This window comes from Gopherus evgoodei, chromosome 1 (genome assembly GCF_007399415.2).
Source record: "Gopherus evgoodei ecotype Sinaloan lineage chromosome 1, rGopEvg1_v1.p, whole genome shotgun sequence".
Classification (NCBI taxonomy): Eukaryota; Metazoa; Chordata; order Testudines; family Testudinidae; genus Gopherus; species Gopherus evgoodei.
This window is the reverse complement of record NC_044322.1, coordinates 16,141,544-16,161,984: the sequence shown is the minus strand read 5'-3', so window position 1 is coordinate 16,161,984 and position 20,441 is coordinate 16,141,544. Positions and strand designations below refer to the sequence as shown.

Below are 20,441 nucleotides of genomic sequence, written 5' to 3'. Positions count from 1 at the left end.
GGGAGATGTATGCTACCTCAATATAATGTTGGTAGTCAAGAGCTGAGGGGGAATACAGGCAATGTTTGTATCCCTAGGAATGATGCTTTAAGTGTTTCACATGTTATGGATCACATGCTATAGCCTAACCTAGCGGGTTTTTTACTTCAGAGCTGAAAAGTGACCAAGACTTCACCGTAAGTTGTAAGAGTTAGGGTTGATGACATACATTTATTTCCGCTCTGCATGTGTGTATTTTGATTTCAGAGGTAACAAAGACTAATTGCCCCTCCAAAACAAATACAGGCTGACTCAGCATCTGAAATGTTGTATTCCATCCGATGGCTATGTTCTGACAGGAGAGTTTGCCAAACTCAAAATGATAAAAATGAACATAATGAATATAAATTGTGTTTAATGTTGCCTGGAATTTATGATAGATATTTAAGCAGGGAAAACTTATTCAGGCCAAATTCCCCTTTATAAGTACTCTTCAAAACTGTATCCAAGTATAACTTAGTTACTATAGGCAAACAAAACAGTGGCTTGGGGGGAAAAAGAGATTTAGGCTTAAATTTTCAAAAGTGACTAATGATTTCTAGATGCCTTATTTTTTTGGGTGCCCAACCTGAGACATCTTAAAGGAGCCTGATCCTCAGAAAGTGCTTGAATATCCATCCGCTGAAAATCAAGGCCTCTTTAAGATGTCACAGATTGGGCAGTCAAATATCGAGACACCCAAAATCGCAAGTCCCTTATGTAGGCCGTGATCATTGAGTCAAAGAGATTTTTAGAAGTCCGTGTTGCAAATGTAAAATAACAGAACATGTCTAGTACCTGGTCTAAAAGTTACTAACCTTAAATCCACCGGTAACAAAGGTCAATCATTGTAGCAAGGAGATTAAGTATGTGTTCTTTATGGTTTCTAAAGATGAACACAATGCTTTCAGCATAGTGTCTTTTTAAACAAAGTCTCTTGTAAATCAAACCATGTGAAAGTGTTTTTTTTCTGAATTTGAGTGTTAATCTGGTTAGTCAATGAGTAGGGATGTTCTCCATAAAACCAATTTAAAGAAAATGTTGCTACTTTATAATAAACTATTAATTTAGAAAGTGTGTGTGCAGTGACTATATGTAGTAATATGCTACAGTTATAGATCCAGAATGAACTCTGGAATCTTAGGTATTCCCAGGAATCCATATTACCTTCAAATATATCCTTCCTTCCTTCAAATCTTTTCAACTCCAACTGTTGCTATAAGAAATCTGCCAAGCAAACATGGTTTGGTTGGGCATCAGCTGACAATAGCTGTTTTTACTTTTTTAAAATAAAAAGGGCAGACGCACACACACAGTGAACCATCGGGAAACTGCAAGTTGTGCAATAGCCAGGCTATGTGCCAGTCTTATTTGTTCTTCATCATTCTAATCCTCTCTCCCCAGTTCTCCCCATTTTTCACCATGTTGCGTCATGTTTATACGACGAGCTCTTCAGACTTTCATTTCCTGTGAGTTTGTGTAGCACTTCTAGGCGCTACTGCAATACAAATACCAGAGTTACTTAGATTGCAAGCCATTTGGGGGCAGGGACCATCTCTTTGTTCTGTGTTTGTACATGTACCTAGCATGATGGGGTCCTGGTCCATTACTGGGACTTTTAGGCATTATGGCCATACAAAAATAAATACTAAAACAAAGAGTTGGGAATAAAGCCCTAGAGTCTTGAGTCATAGTCTGTTGCTCATGCTATTAAGGTATTATGGTGCTCATGTTCCAGTAAGGTAATCCAAACTGCCAGAGTGATTTATATGGAACAAACATTATCTTTAATAACCTGTGCTGGAAATAGCCAATGCAATTTTGGCCAAAGGCCATGCTTTAGAAACAGGCTGTGAAGGAAAAGACAAAGACAGGACAAAGGGAGAAGAACAGCAGATGTGTTAAAGTGGAAAGTAAACAGGTGGATTAATATCTGAAACAGTAACAGGAAAGAAACACTAAGGATTAGGGAAACAGATGTGAAATACGTCACAGTTCTATTAAGAAAGAAGTTAAAATAGAATAAGCAATAAACTGATAAAATGAGTGTAACAAAATAGGGTAAAAGCGTATGGAAGGGAAGCGAGTGTGATACCTCTACATTTCTAAGCTGCACTTATCACTACAGCGCGGGATTCACAGTCATCCCTTATGGGCAGCAGAAGATAGAAGGACGACTGTTGTGGTCCTTATACGCCCATGTCCTTGTGTTCCTAATAAAGAACTAGAAAGTGGAACAGGAGGACGGACTTGAGGGAAGCTATAACCCAGGAGAGTCTCTCCCTCAGATCTGAGTAGTTTGAGAATGAACTGCTGGATCCCACTGGACCCCGGATGACTGTAGGCAGCTGCTAATGAAAGGGCCTGAAAAGAAAAGGCAATATCTATAGGATAAGGCTACCAAGGGACGTGTTCTTTGTTTCTCCCTCAGGCTGAGTGAATCTGATAAGTAGCTCCTGGAAGTAGAGCCTCGTACACTGTGGGCCACATCGTCAGCTGCTGTGAATCAGCAGAGCTCCAGGGCAGTCAATGGAACTATGTCAATTTATGCCAGCTGAGAGTCTAGCCTGTACAGTCTTTTGTTTATTGTTTGTTTATTTGAATAGCTGATCCACAGGCATTTGATGATTTAAGGTCAGAATTTGAACACTTGGGTTTGGTATTGTTGATGTATAATCAGATCCCTTTCTAAGTATAAGGTATTCTTTCTCTTCTCTGCTGACATGTGAGTGGGGATTAGAACTAGGCCCACCATATTTAACCAGATTAGCTATTTCAGCGAGTGTTTGAACAAACTCCAACGAGAACACTAACGATTACCAGGCTGAGCACTTCGCACTATCCTATCCTGCATGCTGAGATACTGAGAGCTGATTAGTGTAATTTGTAGCTTTCCTCCCCTCTTTTAACTTTGTTCAGACACAAAACCTGGCAGTTTGGGTAAGTAAAGCCTGTGATTTTTCACATAGAACTCTTTCTGAATAGTTACTTGGAGGAAAAAATAATCTGGAGTATTCACACCTTGGCCAGGGAAAGAATGACAGTCCCTCCCAGGGCCGTAGCCCCTTAGAACGTCTCATAGCACTTTCACTTTGAAGTGCAGCATCAAAAATATGAACCAAGGTCCAGATTTTCAAAAGTGCTTAGCAGCCACACAAATTCTCAGAATAATTTGGCTCTCATTTAGGCACTGGAACAATTGGCCAGATTTTAAAAAGTGCTTACAGAGATGAATGCTTTTGAACATCTGGCCCTAAATGTGCCAATCTGAGCTTTTGAAAATCTAGCCCTTACTTAGGTGCCTAAATGGGAGCTGTCTTGAAAATCTGGTCCAAATGTGAGGTTCTGAAAATCTGACCCAAAATTACTTTATTTCTGAAAAGATTCAAGCTTCTTTGCTGTGCAATAGCCGTCTCCATTACCTGAGCCCTCTCCACAAACCATCACTCTGTGATCAAAGAATGACCTTCTCTTACTCACTCACACACACATTTCTCTATATCATCAATCACCCTAGTATCTAAGCACCTTCCCTAAGGAGAATCTTCTGCTGGACTGCAGAAAATTTAATGTTACAGTTACCTCATCCACATCCACAGGAGGTAACATGATGCCATCATGCATGATTTCTCCTCATTTGACAACTGGTTTTGAGACAGAAAAACCCTTCTCATTGCCACTGTAGATAAAAAGTTACATGGTGTTGGCTTGGGCCTCAGCTGATTATTTTGTCAAGATTCATCTACGTAATGGGTGAGGAGAGCTCATAGGTCAGTACCCTATCACTTATCTTACACTCAATCATATAGCCTTTTGCTGAATTATGATGTGTCCCAGCTTTTGAGAAGTTTTAAGAGTTTGAAGTCTTTGAACCATCTTCTCTCGTTTTAGGATACAAGTAACTCTTATTGTGCCCAGTCCTCAGCTGGTGTTCATTAGTATAGCTCCACTGATGTTATTTTTTAAATTCTCGTGATTTTTAAATCCAGCATTCTGATTTTGTGGGCCTTCTTCGCAATGTCTGTCTGTTTGGGGTTGGCAATATTTGGTTTTGTACTGGGAAGCTTCACTCTAAAGACCCACATCCAGTAAACTGTATGAAAACGGATCTCAGGCAGAAGAATATAGAACCGTCTTGAAGGAATCTTAGTGATTCATCCACTGACCTTCATCCGACAAGGGCTAAGTGCCCACAACTGTTACTGAAGCCTGTTACAGTTATAGGAGTTCAGCCCTTCACAGGACCAGGCCCTGGAGGTTTAGAACGCTAAGCACTAGTAGTCCTGTGGCTTTTATCCTCTCCCCCCTTGTAAATTATTTGTGCTGCTTTTTTCTTCCAGTAGGCTGCTGAAGACAAGTGCATTGTTAAAATGATGCATATAACTATACTTCCTTTGTGTTTAGTGTGCATTCCAAAAGAACTCTTTTCATCTTATTGAAGTCCACATGGTAAAGCAGCATCCGTCCCCTTTTCTCATTACCAGTTGTTTAATATGATAATTAAATCTCAAAGAACACATCTAACCACATCCCAAGCAATTTGAAATGACTGACAACCTGCAGAAAGGATCTATCAAAGCACAACTTTACCTTTCTTGAATTTAAAACTGATTTAAGCATTTTCTTGTTTAAATCATACTCATTCTTTTTTATACCTAGCTTGTAAATAAGGATAACAAATTTGGGAATAATTCTGTTTGGATTTGATACCTCAAGGTCTAATTAATTTAAATTTATAAGACAGAAACACTTCACAAAGGAGGAAGGTTTGACGTTTTCATCACCTTTATATCATGGGATAAATTTCTGGACTAGCCTCCGTCTTGGATAATGCAACTGGAGCCTGCAATATTGCGGTTTATTTTTACCACCGAACTTGGCCCACAGTATTATTTAAAAAATGTTAAGTGGCAATAGTGTGAAAGATTAAAGTGCATCAATCCCTCTTTACTTTTGTTTAACAGGGAAATAAGTACTCTTCAGGTTTGAATTAGTGAAATTTTACACTATTCACGTTAAATAATCAGTCCTCATGTCAGATGACTAAGAAAAATGACTTGTTTAAAATAGCTCACAATAAAATACTTTGTTAAAGGCCAGGGGTGAAATTTTCAAAAGCGCCTAAGTGACTTAGTCTCCTAAGTCTCATTTTCAAATTTGATTTTGGGGCAGATTTTTAAAGGTATATGGAACCTAAAAATGTTTATAGATGCCTAGTGGGATTTTGAAAATCACACTATATGACTTCTGCACCTGTAGGTGTCTAAATGCCTTTTAAAGATCTGTCCCATAGTCACTTAAGAGCAGAAGTCTCATTGACTTTCAGATTTACAAAGATATTTAGGTTCCTAAAGATGCTGCTTTATATAGGGTGGGTTTTACCAAAATGCCTAAGGTTGGGAAGTTACATCCCATTGAAGTCTGCTTTGGTGTTTATGAAAATGCCACGAGGTGTCTATCTGCATCTTTAGATGCCTAAATACCTTTGTAAATCTGGTCTGTAGGTACTTCTGAAAAACTTAGAATCCTAAATCATGTAGGGGCTTTTGACAGTGTTACTCAGGATCATTTATTCCTGCATTCCTTTATTCTTTGAGTTAACTTTTATAAATATTTATGCAAAATATAAAATCTTTCGTGGAATAGAATTTTCTTTTCCTTTCATTTGTTTTTAACTTTAATTTAAGACAAGTGTTGACTTGTTTTTTAATTAAATATTCCAATTATGCTATAACCAGTAGTTAATCAATGAGAAATGGCACTGCTTCCTAGCCTTCTGCTTCCATACTATTTTGTATAAATGAATCATTTGCTTATATAATAAGCATATTCATCATACACATTTCAGTAGATACACTTATCATTTTTCTTGTTGTCAAAGATCTTATGATTTCGAGTTGATTAACTGAAACTGTTAGGAAAAGACACCTTTTCAGAACTGAGAGGGATCACTGCAAAGGAAACTTGGAACCTCCACATTTCAAGTGTTTTGAGTGATTAAGTATACAGTATTAGAGCATCCCTTTGTCCTTCTGGTCGAGAAGAAAGATTGTGAGGTAGGACTCCTGGGTTTTGTTCCCAGCTCTGCTACTGACTTATGTTTCTTTGAACAAGTCACTTAAACTCTTTTTGCCCGCCTATATCCCTCAGTAAAATAATTCTCTCTCATAATGATGTTCTGAGAGTTAACTAATATATTTAAAATAGGATGATAACAATTTTAAGAGCTAAGAAATGATTTCATCTTAGCGCTTTCTTTCATGCTGGTGTTGAATCACAGCCATTTTGTTGGAATTAATGGCTTGATTTTCAGAGGTGCTTAGCATGTGCATAATCACTTATGTTCAGCACCTATGAAAATCAGATGCTATATCCTTAGCTCATAAAATGGAGAGGAAAATTAACAAGGCTTAATATGTTTTATTCAAAGCTTGCTATTGTAGCTGTATGCTTAAAGGAAAATGAATGTTCATTAGTTCTCATTAGGAAAGCATCTGTGAATTACTCTTGTTTTGAAATAAGCCTGTTGTTATGGTTACAGATTATATAACACACATAATGGTCAGCTTCTAGCATCTTTCTTTGAAACATTACTGCTTTCTTACATATTTCATCTCCTTCTGATCTGTGGAAGGTTCACCTTGTAATAATTCTCTAAAACCAGTTTAGCAGAGAAAATGATTGACTAGAAGATTTTCTGCTTTGTCTCAGAGATGGATCTGAACCAGATCCAAACACCTCCCAACTTCAGGAAGGTTCAGAACCATATTTTCTGTAGTGGCCACACACATACAATAAGACAAATCACTTGCTAGGGAGCTGTATGGCTCCCAGCATTGTTACAATAATGACAGAGGAGCCATTCACTGATTCAAATCTAGTCCAGGGTTGGTGCCAGTTAATGAAAGTCACAATTGAACAGCTGTTTGATGGCCAATGTGAGAAACTAATGTATTGGTCTCAGTCTAGCTCCTGGTGGACATATTTCCGCATCATAAAATTATCACCATAACTATAATTGATAAGCTTTGTCAATGTCTCAGCAGAGAGACTAAGGATTGAACAGTTTTGGAAAATGAGCTCCTCTTTCACCCCTGGAAAGAGATCAGAACCGAGGCATATTACTGTGGACAGGGTAAAGAAGATTACACTGGGGCTACTTGTGGTGTACCTAGTCTGAGAATAAATACTTTCCAGGGCTGTAAATTCCCATGCTTTTCTTATGAGCATTTGTCTGACCACAGTAGAAACTGCCTTCAAAGAGCAGGAGCAAAGCCTAGTGGTTAAAGCAGCAAACTGGAGATCAGGAGCCTGACTATGTCACAGACTTGTTTGACTTTGAGCAAGTTAATTAGACTCTCTCATTCATTTTCCTACACACAGAGTTAGGAGAGTAGGTGCACATATGTATGATTTTTCTGCACTACACAAAAATGAGTGAACAGCGAGTGAAGTTATGATGATGATTATGTCTTGTGATCATTACTATGAACTGGAGTTACAGGAACACACGTTAAAAGCAGAGTAGCCATCTAACTGAGCGTATGTAATTTGCAATGTTGTAGAATAATAATAATAAATAATAATTAATAATGAGCCTGACTCAGTCCTGGAGGATTTGTCTAGTTTACGCCACTGTACTGTCATTGGTTTCAGTGCAACTATGTCTACATGAAACTGGTGTAATGCATGGCTGAATCAGGCCTCAGAATTATACTGCTGCTAAGTAGTATTCTTTACTGTTCAGGTATATACTAATACACTACAGCTATATTACTTCTTGCAGTGATTCTGTTGATTTTCACAAGTTGAGCAAGGCCTGGCCTTGGATGGATGATGTCCTCAAAATACATAGATGCTATAGAAAGTAGTGTTAGTGAATCAGTAGGTGACACTCTTTCCTCTGAGTCAGTATTTAACCAGCACCCCAGTGTGCTGTTAGGAGGGGACTGTGTTGCAGGAGATGGAAAATTTAAATTAGGTCTTTGCTGCTTGTGATTAGTGATTACACAGCACTACTTTGCAAAAGCGCAGTCATTCGCTCTTCTGTCCTTGTCAAACTGCAGTTGAAACCATAGAATCATAGAAGTGAGAGATGGAAAAGACCTACGAGATTATCCCGTCCATCTCCCTGCTGATTCCAGGTTCTCTCCCCTACTCTGCATCTCCTCAGATTTTCTTGCTTTTCCAGTCCACCAATTTGTCAATCTATCTACTACTACAACACCCTCTTCTGTAGGCACCTTTACAGTGCTGTGAAAATGAATAGCAATTAATCATAATAAAAACATAAATTGATTAATTGCCTTCTGCCAAAGACTGGAAGTGGTAGGAACAGATTCTTCTGCTATTTCCGAGTTTTTAAAAGGACATACAACTTTCTTTGTGAACAAGTGTAACCAAAGGCCTGTAGTCTTGTATATTACCATTTCAGTATTTATTTATCAGTATTGGTCCCATTTCCTACCCTGATAAAACATTTCCCCCCTTGGCGGAATATTTACTTTTTAGGACTATGTGTTTTCAGAGATTTCAGTGTATTATAAGTAATAACCAGCAAATCATAAAAGATTCAGTTTAGATAAGCTCTTGGAAGTTTAGATGTTTATCTGAACAGCCCAAAACCTTTGAACCGGGCTACAAGTCTCGTAAGAGCTGGCTTTTTGTTATATTTTTATACTTCTGATTATGGAAATTGGGGAAAATAATTGTCATCTAAATTTTTTTTCTAGTATCAAAAATTATTTGTGTGTTTTTTCTACTTTGTATTATTATTATTATTATTTTATGCAAACTAGTTCTCCTTTTCCTACATTAAAGCGTGCTTAAGTTTATGACATTTGTGAAACACGAAACAGAATTTGAACAAATATATCTCACATAGGCTTGCCTTGGACTCTTAATTCTGTGTGGGAAGAGGACTGTTGGGTTGTTTTTTTTTAATCCATTTCCTTTTTATATTGCTTTAGTTTGTAGCATTTAACAGACAAATGAAATGCATGGGGTAACATTTGCAAAAATGCCTAAGTGATTTAGAGACTAAGCACCACTAGCTTTCAGTGGCACTTAGGCTTCTAAATCACTTAGGGACTATAGACAGCAAAATCTCCTTTCTCAGGGTAACAATTATGAGATCAGGTAGTTGTTCTCATTGAAAGCTTGTGCCCAAATAAATGTGTTAGTCTGTAGTCTGCCACAAGGACTCCTCATCGTTTTTTCATTGTAACAATGCACACATTATGGAGGCTCTGAGAATATTTTTTTAGCTGTTCATGAAATTGAAAAAGGGCCTTAGTTTCAGCTGTAGACTTGACAGAAGTGTGTCCTGAAGAGAGAGTGGAGACATGATAGACCATATCAAAAAGGGGGTTCTAGATCCTGGGGGAAGGAAATCAGTGACACATGTTAAACTTGCTATTGGATATTAAGCTCTGTTTTCTCAGCTGTCATGTAGAATGGCACTTGGTTCATACAAAAAACTCTGTTGGGATGGTACAATGAAAAAATACCTGCCATAAAAGACCTCGGGTAAAAATTTCAAAAGCACCTAAGTGACTTGGGAGCCTAAGTCCCATTAGTTTACAATGAGACATAGGCTCTTTGGTGCCTAACTCACTTTTGCGTAAATTTTTAAATTTTCTACAGCTCTCACCAGCCCATACTTTAGCGCTAATTAAAAATGTTTTATTTTCGGTTTATTTTTCTCTGCTTTTTCTCATCAGCATGACAGGTGTGAGAAATGGCAGCTCTGTCCATTTTAAAGCAATTATTGCACTTCTCAGGTGGTAGGAGTTACTGCCTAAAGTATACAGTAATTACCTAGAAACGCAGAGCCTCTTGTTTCTTACCCTAGGTTTAACTTTTAATGACGTAGCCCACGGTGGAACCTGAAGGTGAACTGAACTTTTTCAAATACATTTCGAAAACCTATTTAAGATTCCATCTCAATAACAGAGTATACGTCAGGAGAATAAGGATGATCTTTTTATTAAAGCGTGGAGCTGGGATTCTAGTTACCTACGTTCAGTTCTGAATTAGCTACATAGTTCATGTGTCACTTAGGTACAGATTTTTAAATGTATTTAGGTGTTGCTCCACTCAGCATTGGAAAGCCTAAGTGATTTAGCAGCCTAAGGGCTTGTCTATCCAGGGGCACTGTGGTAGGGTTCAACTCACCGCTGCAGCACCTCCTGCTGGCTGTCCCAGGGATTAACTCTGCTAAAGTATACCTTCTTCTGGTGGTGTCTCACTGCCACCACTTCTGCTCCAGGACCCACGTCACTCCCAGGACCAGTGTCCTCTTCATGACACAGTCCTCTGGCAGCACTGCATTCTGTGCTCCCCCTTCCTGGGGAATTGCCATCTGCTGTCCAGCCACTTCCTTCAGTGGAGCTGCAGCCAATTGTATGGCCACTTCCTCAGTAGCTGGGGCAGGGGGGGAATGGGGACCCAGGCCCACCCACTACTCCAGGTCCCAGCACAGGGACTCTATAGATGGCTGCCACTTGCTGCGGCCCCTCCGACTTCTCCAAATACTTCCCTGGGCCACTTCCCCGCATCTCTACCCTTATCACAGGGCCTCAGCCTGCAGTCTTGCAACCTGCCAGAAGCTTGCTCTCACTTCCCTGATCCTGCCCAGGTACTGACTCCCCTCCCTCCCTGATCACCCTGGAGCAACTGAAGGTGCTCTGCCCTGCAGCCCTTTTTATATGGGCCTGCCAAACCTCTGTTGGCTGCTCCTCATAGTCCCTCTCCTACTGGCTGCTTTTTGCACCATACTGAACAATCTGAATTCAAAGTAGATTAGTTAAACTGTATTAAACCTGTGTGGACATTCTCATTCAGAATTAAATGGGCCTTAATGAAGTGGGGAAGGATATTGTCAGCTAAGACAATCACAGAATCCTGAACTTAGATGTTGGGAAGAACTGCCTTTTTTTGTTTTAAAAGATAATATAACTTTAAGTTCATATTTTGGGGGCATTTGAAAATCTAGGCATTCAGATTGTATAGGGAGATCTTGGCGAATCAGCAAAAAACCTGGACCACTACTGATAACTGGAATATCGATTATCACGTTTATTGCCAAAAGACGCTAAATCAGTAGGTATTAGCAGACCTCTGCAACAGCCATCGCATATCCAAGCAAGAAACCAGAAAGGAAGGGCCTTAAACTCAACTGACTTAAAGCCCATTTAATTCTGAATGAGAGTGTCCACACAGGGGTTTAATACAGTTTAACTAAATATGGCTAAATATGATTTTACCAGTTATATCAAGATTTTAGATTTTAAGGGTGAGCTCCCAGAAAAGGATAGAGACACTTCCAGGCCTTCATTGACAAGGGAAGATTGGTGGCCAGAACTTCCTTTCAGGCCATGGTGGATGCTACAGACCCAGGAGTCCAGAGGAATGTCTAAAGCCATTGTTATGAGACAAGACTGTTGTTACAATCCTCAGGTTTCCCTAGCAAGGTGCAAAGTACTATCCAGGATTGGACCTTTGATATGATCAGTCTGTTCCATAAAAAGACAGAAAAATCTCTACATTCCCTCAAAAGTTTGAGGACAACTCTTTGCTCTCTGGATATCTTTCCCCCCCACCTCCAAGACAAAACATCACAAACAGAGGTACGGGTGAGACCACTTCCTAGTCCTTTTATTATCAACATAAACAGGAACTATCACATGAAAGACAGAGGATTTATAGGTCTAGGAACACGGCCCCTGCAACATCCACTGCCATATCTCAGTCTAACCTTCAGTCAAAGAGTTTCTTTTTGGAGGCTGCCTTACTCAACTTGCCTGCAACTGAAGGGTCCTAACTAGCAACAAAAGAGTACAGGAAGTTATTCATGGAGGCTATCTCATCAAGTTTCTGGCAACTCCTACCCATAAACCCCCTTCCTAATTTCTTTTCAGAGACCACTCTCACAAGGAGCTTCTCCAGGAAAGAGGACTCCCTTCTCCTCCAGCAAGCCATAGAAAGGGTTCCACCTCAGCATCAAGGGGAGATTTCTTGATCCCCTGAAAGAAAGGAGAGGGAGGCCATTCTCAACCTATGTTGACTAAACATATTCATCCAAAAGCTAAAATTCCACATGATCTCTTTGGCATCAATAATTTCCTCCCTAGAAGTGTACAGCAGCACATTGAGGCTGGGTTCCTCACATGATCTGAAGAGTAAATCTGTTTGTTCTTGGCCTACACAATCCAGCCAGCATGAGATGCTGTCAGATAATAAACTTACAAACATAGTACTTCTATACAGAAGCTTAGCTTTTAATAATGAGCAGTAGAGAAAAACAGATCTTTTCATAAGGTTTAGCATAGAACAAAAAAAAAATCTGTTTTAAAGACACCTGCATAAAACCTGTCAGTTTTTTCCCATTGAAAGTAAACCATTTCTCTGAAGTCACTCTTTGATGTTTTAACTGACCCATTGTCCTATTTCTGCATTATAACAGTTGTTGGGTATCTTTGTCAAGAGACAGAAACTGATGGATTAAAAACTGTACAAAAAATACAACTAAATTGGTATCAACCAATAGAACTGCAACCATTATGCAACTAAACAGATATGCCAAATATTCCTGAACAGTCACCCATTTATGTGGTGAATAGTACAGATTAGTGTCATTTTCTTTCCAATTTAGGTGCTTTTATGACCCCAGTACTATGGTTTCTGAGTGCCGCATACTCTTTTAATGTATTTATTAGAGCTGTCAAGCTATTTAAAAAAATTAATCTCAGTTTTAATTGCACTGTTACACAGTGCTATTAAACTCCTTTTACTGAGCTGGGTGGGCCCCCTTCAGCTGAGGGAGCCCTTGTTTGCAAGGGAGGGTGGATTTTACCTTAGGGACTCTGCATGTGCCAGGGGAGGAGAGGCTGGTGCAGAGAAGCAGAGCTTGCCAGGCCCCTGTTCTCTATGGGGTACCCCCTGGAGCAAGGGGCCAGCTGGGAGGCCTTGAGGCATGGAGCAGAGGAGGGTGGGGGTTGGCCGCTGGAGCAAGGGGCTGGCCGGGGCAATGGGGCATGCTGCGAGGGGCTGTCAGTCCCAGGAGCGAGTGGCTGGCTGGAGGCAATGTGGCATGGCACGGGAGGGTTGGTCCCAGGAGCAAGTGGCTGGCAGGGAACAATGGAGTAGGCATGGTGTGGAGGAGGCTCTGTCAGTCCTGGGAGTGAGTGGCTGTCTGGAGGCAATAGGGCATGGCGTGGGGTGGGGCGGGGCGGTCCTGGTGGCAAGTGGCCAGCTGGGAACAATGGGTTATGGCATGGAGGGGGTGAACTGTCAGTCCTGGGAACGAGTGGCTGGCTGGAGGCAATGGGGCATGGCGCGGGGCAGGGGGTTGGTCCTGGGGGCAAGTGGCCCACTGGGAACAATGGGGTATGGCATGGGGCGGGGAAGAAAGGATATTGGTCCTGGGAGCAAGTGGCCAGCTAGGGGCAATGGATCACGTTGCGGAGGGGTAAGGATCCCCACCTCTCCGCTGGAGCTGGGATGAGACCCAATTCTTGTCTCTTCCAACTCTCCAGTGGTGGCTTGGGTTACTGCACTTGACTGGACACTGTCAGGTCCCTTGGCAGGTGATGCCTGCCTCTCCATTGCAATTAACATGTTAATTGTGTTTTCAGTTAATTGTAAGCATTAACTGCGATTGACAGCCCTAATATTCATCTTCACAACGTGCCTCTGAAGTAGGAAATTGCTGGTATCCGCATTTTTACAGCTGAAGAACTGAGATACACAGAGATTAAGTGACTTGCCCAGGGTCTAACAAATGTCTGTGGTGGAGCTGTTAAGTTTCAAACTTATTTATTAAAAAGAACTACAAATAAAACACAATTTAAAAAGAAGTCTTCCAAATTCATATTGCAGCACAGCCTATACATGAAAAGAAAATCTTGGCTTCCATTACACTGCCTGCATCTTGAAGCCCCCGCCCCCGAAATAAATAAATAAATCAAGATGATGTCATTGGGCAGTAGAATAATTTTCAGAGGGAAGCCCCATTATTTATTTTGAGTCTGGATAAAGAGCTAAACCATAAGGATTTAGCAAGATTAAAACATGAACGGTCCTTTGTATGGGTAACAAGAACATCCAGAGCTGTTATAATTAGAGTTAAGAAACCATTTGAAAGGGATATGAAGCCTCATGTTTCAGAACTTAACCCAATCGCTAACTATAAGAGATCAGGATAAAACCTTAATGTAGGAGGCAGATTATTGCACATTTGCAGAAAATTAAAACTAGGTTAGATGCCTCAGATTGCTGCAATGTCTCAAAAGCTGTTGTTGGGCCATGAGGAAATAGGCAAACAAACTGTACTACTTCGTACAGGAATCAGCATTTTATACTCAGAAGGAGCAATTGATGACTGACTCATTCGTTGGGTTTCTTGTCTCTTTATTTACCCAGACTTGTTCTTTTCTCAAGCTTCTATTGCTTGAAAATAAAGTTGTTTAAATATAATGTTATTTTAATAGTGGATTTTCATAAATAATAGGGACACATAAATCAGATACCACAGAAACTGGAATTATAACACAAACCTGTTGTAACAAGATTTGAAAACTTGGATGAGCATCCAAACTGTTGGGCGCATCTTTATAGCTGCCATCAGTTTTTGCATCACAAATGATTCATAAATGTATTATCTATGAAGTGTTTAGTATTAGTTGATTGGAGAGCACTCACAGATTTGTTGTGGAACTGCTTCATCCACAAAAATAAAATGGGCAGAATTGACACAGGAGGCTGTAATGATAGTCTAGGAAGTGTTAACACAGTAGTCCCATCTTCAGATAGATCTCTTTTGCCTGACTCTTCCCTTTGGGGCTGCTTCATGAGAATTGAAATCTGTTAATAGCCCTTGTTGAGAAGAGGATATTTTCTTGGTATAAATTCAGCTGTGATTATATTTATTGACAGCTCCTAATTTGGGGTGCAACAAGCACACAGGAAAACAGAACCAAAGTGCAAAGATTCATGAAGAGATGAGTACATTTTCAGCTGCAGGTACTAAGGGGGGGTTCGAGCCTAATAAAGGTAAAGCTCTTTGCCCAAAAGAGAGGAGACCAGAAACCTGACGAATCACATTAAATCAAATTTATTTAAATAAATTGAATAAAAGTCTTCCAACTGGTTCCAGGAAGATGTATCCCTGAGAGAATCCCAATTATAAGAAGTGGTTGACAAGCAGGAAGAAAAATCTAAAAAGTTCTCCTGAAGGAAAACTCAGACTGCTTTTGCTGTCTTCCCAGGATTTATCCTATTAAACGGACAACAGCACTATATTGATTCCCAGGAGTGTTATAAATTAGCTGTTCATCATCTCACTCACGCATTTGTAGCACCACTAATTCTTAAAAACTTTTAAATCCAGCTTCTCTCCCTCTCTCCGTCCATAACCTCTAATACAGTTATATTCGATGTATCCCATTGGGTTTATGACTAAACTGTTCACTTTAATGACCAGCAAAGACTCCGATAAAATTCTTTCTCTTCAAATATTGAATGTAATGAGTTTCTTTAAATGAGTGCTATCTAGGCCTAATCTTGTGTAGGGGCATAAGAGTTTCCATAATGGAACACACAAACGATCGATCTAGTCTAGTATTCTTCCTAGTATGATATCTGGCCTATATCAGAGGAAAGCAAAATAAATAGCTAATGTACTTGGACTGTACTGCAGTGCTGTACAACAGGGATGTATTTATTCCTGACCCCATGTAGTGAGCTTCTTACGCCAAGAAACGTGAAGATTAACAGCCATTGTAAATGCTATCCCAGCTGTTTTAACCAGGGCCGCCCAGGGGGGGCAAGTGGGGCAATTTGCCCTAGGCCCTGGGCCCTGCAGGGGCCCCCATGAGAGTTTTTCAGTGGCTCTGGAGCAGGGTCCTTCACTCGCTCCAGGGGCCCTGGAAAACTCTCAGGGGGCCGGGGACCCAGGAGCTTCTTCCACTCCGGGTCTTCAGCGGCGGGGGACCCCCGCTTCGGCGGTAATTCAGCGGCGGGGGTCCTTCCTCTCCGGGACCCGCCGCCAAAGTGCTGTGAAGACCCATGGCAGGGGTGCCCCGCCACCGAATTACTGTCGAAGCAGGACCCACTGCTGCGGGTCTTTGGGGCACTTCGGCGGTGGGGCTCGGAGCAGAAGGACCCCCATCGCCGAATTACCACCGAAGCAGGGGCTCCCCACCGCTGAAGACCCCAGGCCCGCTGAATCCTCTGGGTGGCCCTGGTTTTAACTTTATCCTCCATTTTAGAGCCTTATCCTGCAAAATACTGAATGTGTTCTATGAAATGCTGAGTTCCCACAATTTCCATTGAAGACTGTCATAACTCTAGTCCCAGATTTGGACCTTAGCGTCCAAAATATGGGAGTTAGCATGAAAACCTCCAAGCTTAGTTACCAGCTTGGACCTGGTACTTGCTGCCACCACCCAAAAAATTAGAGTGTTTTGGGGCACTCTGGTCCCCCTGAAAAACCTTCCCTGGGGACCCCAAGACCCAAATCCCTTGAGTCTCACAACAAAGGGAAATAATCCTTTTTCCCTTCCCCCCTCCAGGTGCTCCTGGAGAGATACACAGACACAAGCTCTGTGAATCCAAACAGAGTGACTCCCCCTCTCCGTTTCCAGTCCTGGAAACAAAAGCACTTTCCTCTTCACCCAGAGGGAATGCAAAATCAGGCTAGCCAATTCAACACACACAGATCTCCCCTGATTTCTTCCTCCCACCAATTCCCTGGTGAGTACAGACTCAATTTTCCTGAAATTTCCCAGTAAAGAAAACTTCAACAGGTCTTAAAAGAAAGCTTTATATAAAAAGAAAGAAAAATACATACAAATGGTCTCTCTGTATTAAGGTGACACAATACAGGGTCAATTGCTTAAAAGAATATTGAATAAACAGCCTTATTCAAAAAGAATACAAATTAAAGCACTCCAGCACTTATATTCATGCAAATACCAAAGAAAAGAAACCATATAACTTACTATCTGATCTCTTTGTCCTTACACTTAGAAACAGAAGATTAGAAAGCAGAAACTACTTCTCCAAAGCACAGAGAAAGCAGGCAGACAGACAAAAACCTCAGACACAAAATTCCCTCCACCCAAAGTTGAAAAAATCCGGTTTCCTGATTGGTCCTCTGGTCAGGTGCTTCAGGTGAAAGAGACATTAACCCTTAGCTATCTGTTTATGACAAAGACAAAAGATGCATAAATGTTTCCGACACCTACAAGAGATTAGAAACAGCACATCCTAAGATACTGCATTCATTTGCCATTCACCTTGCACTTTGACAGTATGTTCATTGGTACCGCTGTTCTATTTTCTGACTAACATTATTCAGCTCATTTGTGTGGTTGTACTGTGTGTGTTATTTCTGGTTTGGTTTTGTCTGCTTGTATTACTCAAGGATGTATGTTGAGAATTTCCATGTTTATCCTTCTTATTACCTGCCTCCCCCACATACATCCCCAGTGGGCCCATTCTTATTTCCATTGACATCAATGGCAGCAAGTAAGTTTCTTTCCATTTCCCCTTTTTCATATATATATGTATGGCCTTCACCCTGCCGAGGGAAGCGTCTGTCCAGAGACCATTTGAAGAAAAGGACAAGCATTCAATACACACCCAAAAATATCTTGCCTAAAGACAATATGCATATAAATAAGCCAGATATTATTATTCAGAAGGTACCACACAAGTGTCAGTGAACATAGTATTAGAGCAGAAGGTAATTAGTGAGTACATGTAATATTGAGGATGCAGTTTCTAATTTATTTTAAATGGTAATAGTAATCTAATGCACTTTTGTTACGATCATTCTTTCCATCTTAATAAACTGCTTGCATTAATGCAAAGAATATCCTATTTTAACTGCCTTGCCTGGATGATTGGAGTTAATGTGCCCCATTTTGGTACGTATCAGAGTTAATTACTGTATCTGCAGAGAGAAGGAAGTTATTCCAATTTAGTCTAGTGTATTTAGCCAGGAAACTGTATGGAAAGCTATCAGAGTGGGAGCCGTGTTAGTCTGTATCAGCAATCTGTTTATAATCATGTATTCTTATTTACCCTGTCATGGACTACACTAGTGATCAGAAATTGGCTATTGATAAAGATTAGCACAAACTATACATTCTGGTCATTAGACTTTATGAAGTTCAGACACACATTATTTGTCAGGGTCGGGATAGATATTTTCCTGGTCTGGTTTACAGCATTTCAGAATATTGTATAATAAATTGTTTACTTCTGCAGCTCTCATTTTGAGAAGCTATAGAAGCAGCAGCAAGTCTCTCTCTTTGATCAATAATCAGGGATTTTTGCCCCAGCAATCCCATAAAAATTATACTTGTTTTAATGCCTCACTCTGGTAGACTGTACATAGACAAGGCCTTCTCTTTAGGCAATAGGAAAGCGTTTCTGTGTATTTAGACCATTATTAAATAATGCAGCTGGCATATATTTGAACAGCCTGCTATTTGGTGTTTTGGGATCACAGGGGGGTTTGTGCAAATATTCTTCCTTTTGTGCTTCTGAGTTTAGCTTTGAACTGTAACCATTCAGATTTGCCTGGTTTCCATCTGAAACTATAATGGCTCAGATTTGCTTGAAACTCAGCCTGAGTTTTGCCTCCAATTAACTGGAGAGGTATTTAGATACAAGGATTTAAGTTGTAATGGAACTAGAAACTGAGCACCTTCACTTGCTTATGAGTTTCATTAAGTAATGCACAGCTCTAGAAAATATCGATATTGATCTAATGTAGTTTAGTATAGTGTGATCAGTGCATGGCAATTGTCATACAGCACTTGTTAATGGAAACTGTGCCAACTAAATCCCTGTCTATCATACTGAATTATCACCCCTGCTGTAAAGGCTCAACTATGGTGACGGTAAACCATAGTACATGCCCCTTAGAGTGTAGAATAAGCACCAATTATGTGTTATGTGAGACAGTTTGGTCCAGTGGAGAGGGCCCTAAACTGGGAGTTAAGAGTCTTGAGTTCTGTTCCTGGTACAGGGCTTGCATCCCCTCCAACAATTTGTGTATTTAATCTGTAAGCTCTTTAGTTTGTAGAATCTCTTACATGTTTACACAATGGGGCCCTGACCTCAGAAGGGGCCTTCAGGCACAATTGTAATGGTATATCATAATAATGTGGGTTCACCCTCCTCTGTTGGGCCAACCTTGATGAGCTGTAACTCTTATTCTTTCTCTGACCCCTCTGGAAGCAGAGTATCTGGAGTGGTGTTAACCTTGAGTAGTCCTTTCCCTCAGGAAGGCACAAGGATTGTCATTATGGTGAGGCTCCCTGCGCTGTGTCTCTCTAAGTCTGTATTTGCAAACTGCACACATTACTTGTTATTAAGGTGTGAGTCTGTTTTGCTAGAAATGTTAGAATCAAAGCTTAACTCCGTGCTATACATATTATTCCAAATATAACTTTTTTAGATAGAAAAATATTGGGCATTGCAAATATTGATATATGTACATTGAGTGATAGTGAACAATAAATTAGATACGACATTGCGGTGCTGTGAGGGGCACAAGAGAGCCTTTGTGCAGTTGCATCATGTCAAAGAGTAAGGCGGGAGGTAACAGTCACTTTCTTTATGAGGCACTGATAACTATGTACTGTACCTCATTAATTGCTGGCATCCTGGGCGCTGTAGGCAAATTGGAGGGCACACAAAATGCAGCAGAACCTCACAGTTATGAACACCTGAGGAACTGGAAGTTGTTTGTAACTGAAATGTTCATAACTCTAAACAAAATGTTATGGCTGTTCTTTCAAAAGTAGAACTCAACATTGACTTAATACAGCTTTGAAACTTTACTATGCAGAAGAAAAATGCTGCTTTTAACCATCTTAATTTAAAAGAAACAAGCACAGAAGCAGCTTCCTTACCTTGTCAAATCTTTTTTTTTAAATCAGAGGGGTAGCCATGTTAGACTGTATGCACAAAAACACCGAGTAGTCCAGTAGCACCTTAAAGACTAACAGGTTTATTTGGGCATAAGCTTTCATGGGTAAAAAAAACCCATGCATCTGAAGAAGGGTTTTTTACCCATGAAAGCTTATGCCCAAATAAATCTGTCGGTCTGTAAGGTGCCACCGGACTCCTTGATGTCTTTTTTTTAAACTTTCCCTTTATATCTTTTAGTAGTTTACATATCACACTGTACTATACTGTACACTATTTGCCTATTTTTTTTGTCTCTGCTGCCTGATTGGTTACTTCTGATTCCAAATGAGGTGTGTAGTTGACTAGTCAGTTCATAACGCTGGTGTTTGTAACACTGAGTTTCTTCTCCTAGTAGCAGCTCCATCTATGAATGAGAAAATAACAGCACTCCTGCAGTTCTTCATTAACACGAAAACCGTTTTCTCTGCTACTGT

At 40.4% G+C, this 20,441-nt stretch overlaps 1 protein-coding gene across 9 annotated transcripts in view; it reads left to right on the top strand.

Annotated features, from left to right (window-relative positions):
• DLG2 (discs large MAGUK scaffold protein 2) overlaps positions 1-20,441 on the top strand; it is a 1,569,268-nt gene that overhangs the window by 1,196,433 nt on the left and 352,394 nt on the right. The window lies entirely within an intron of this gene.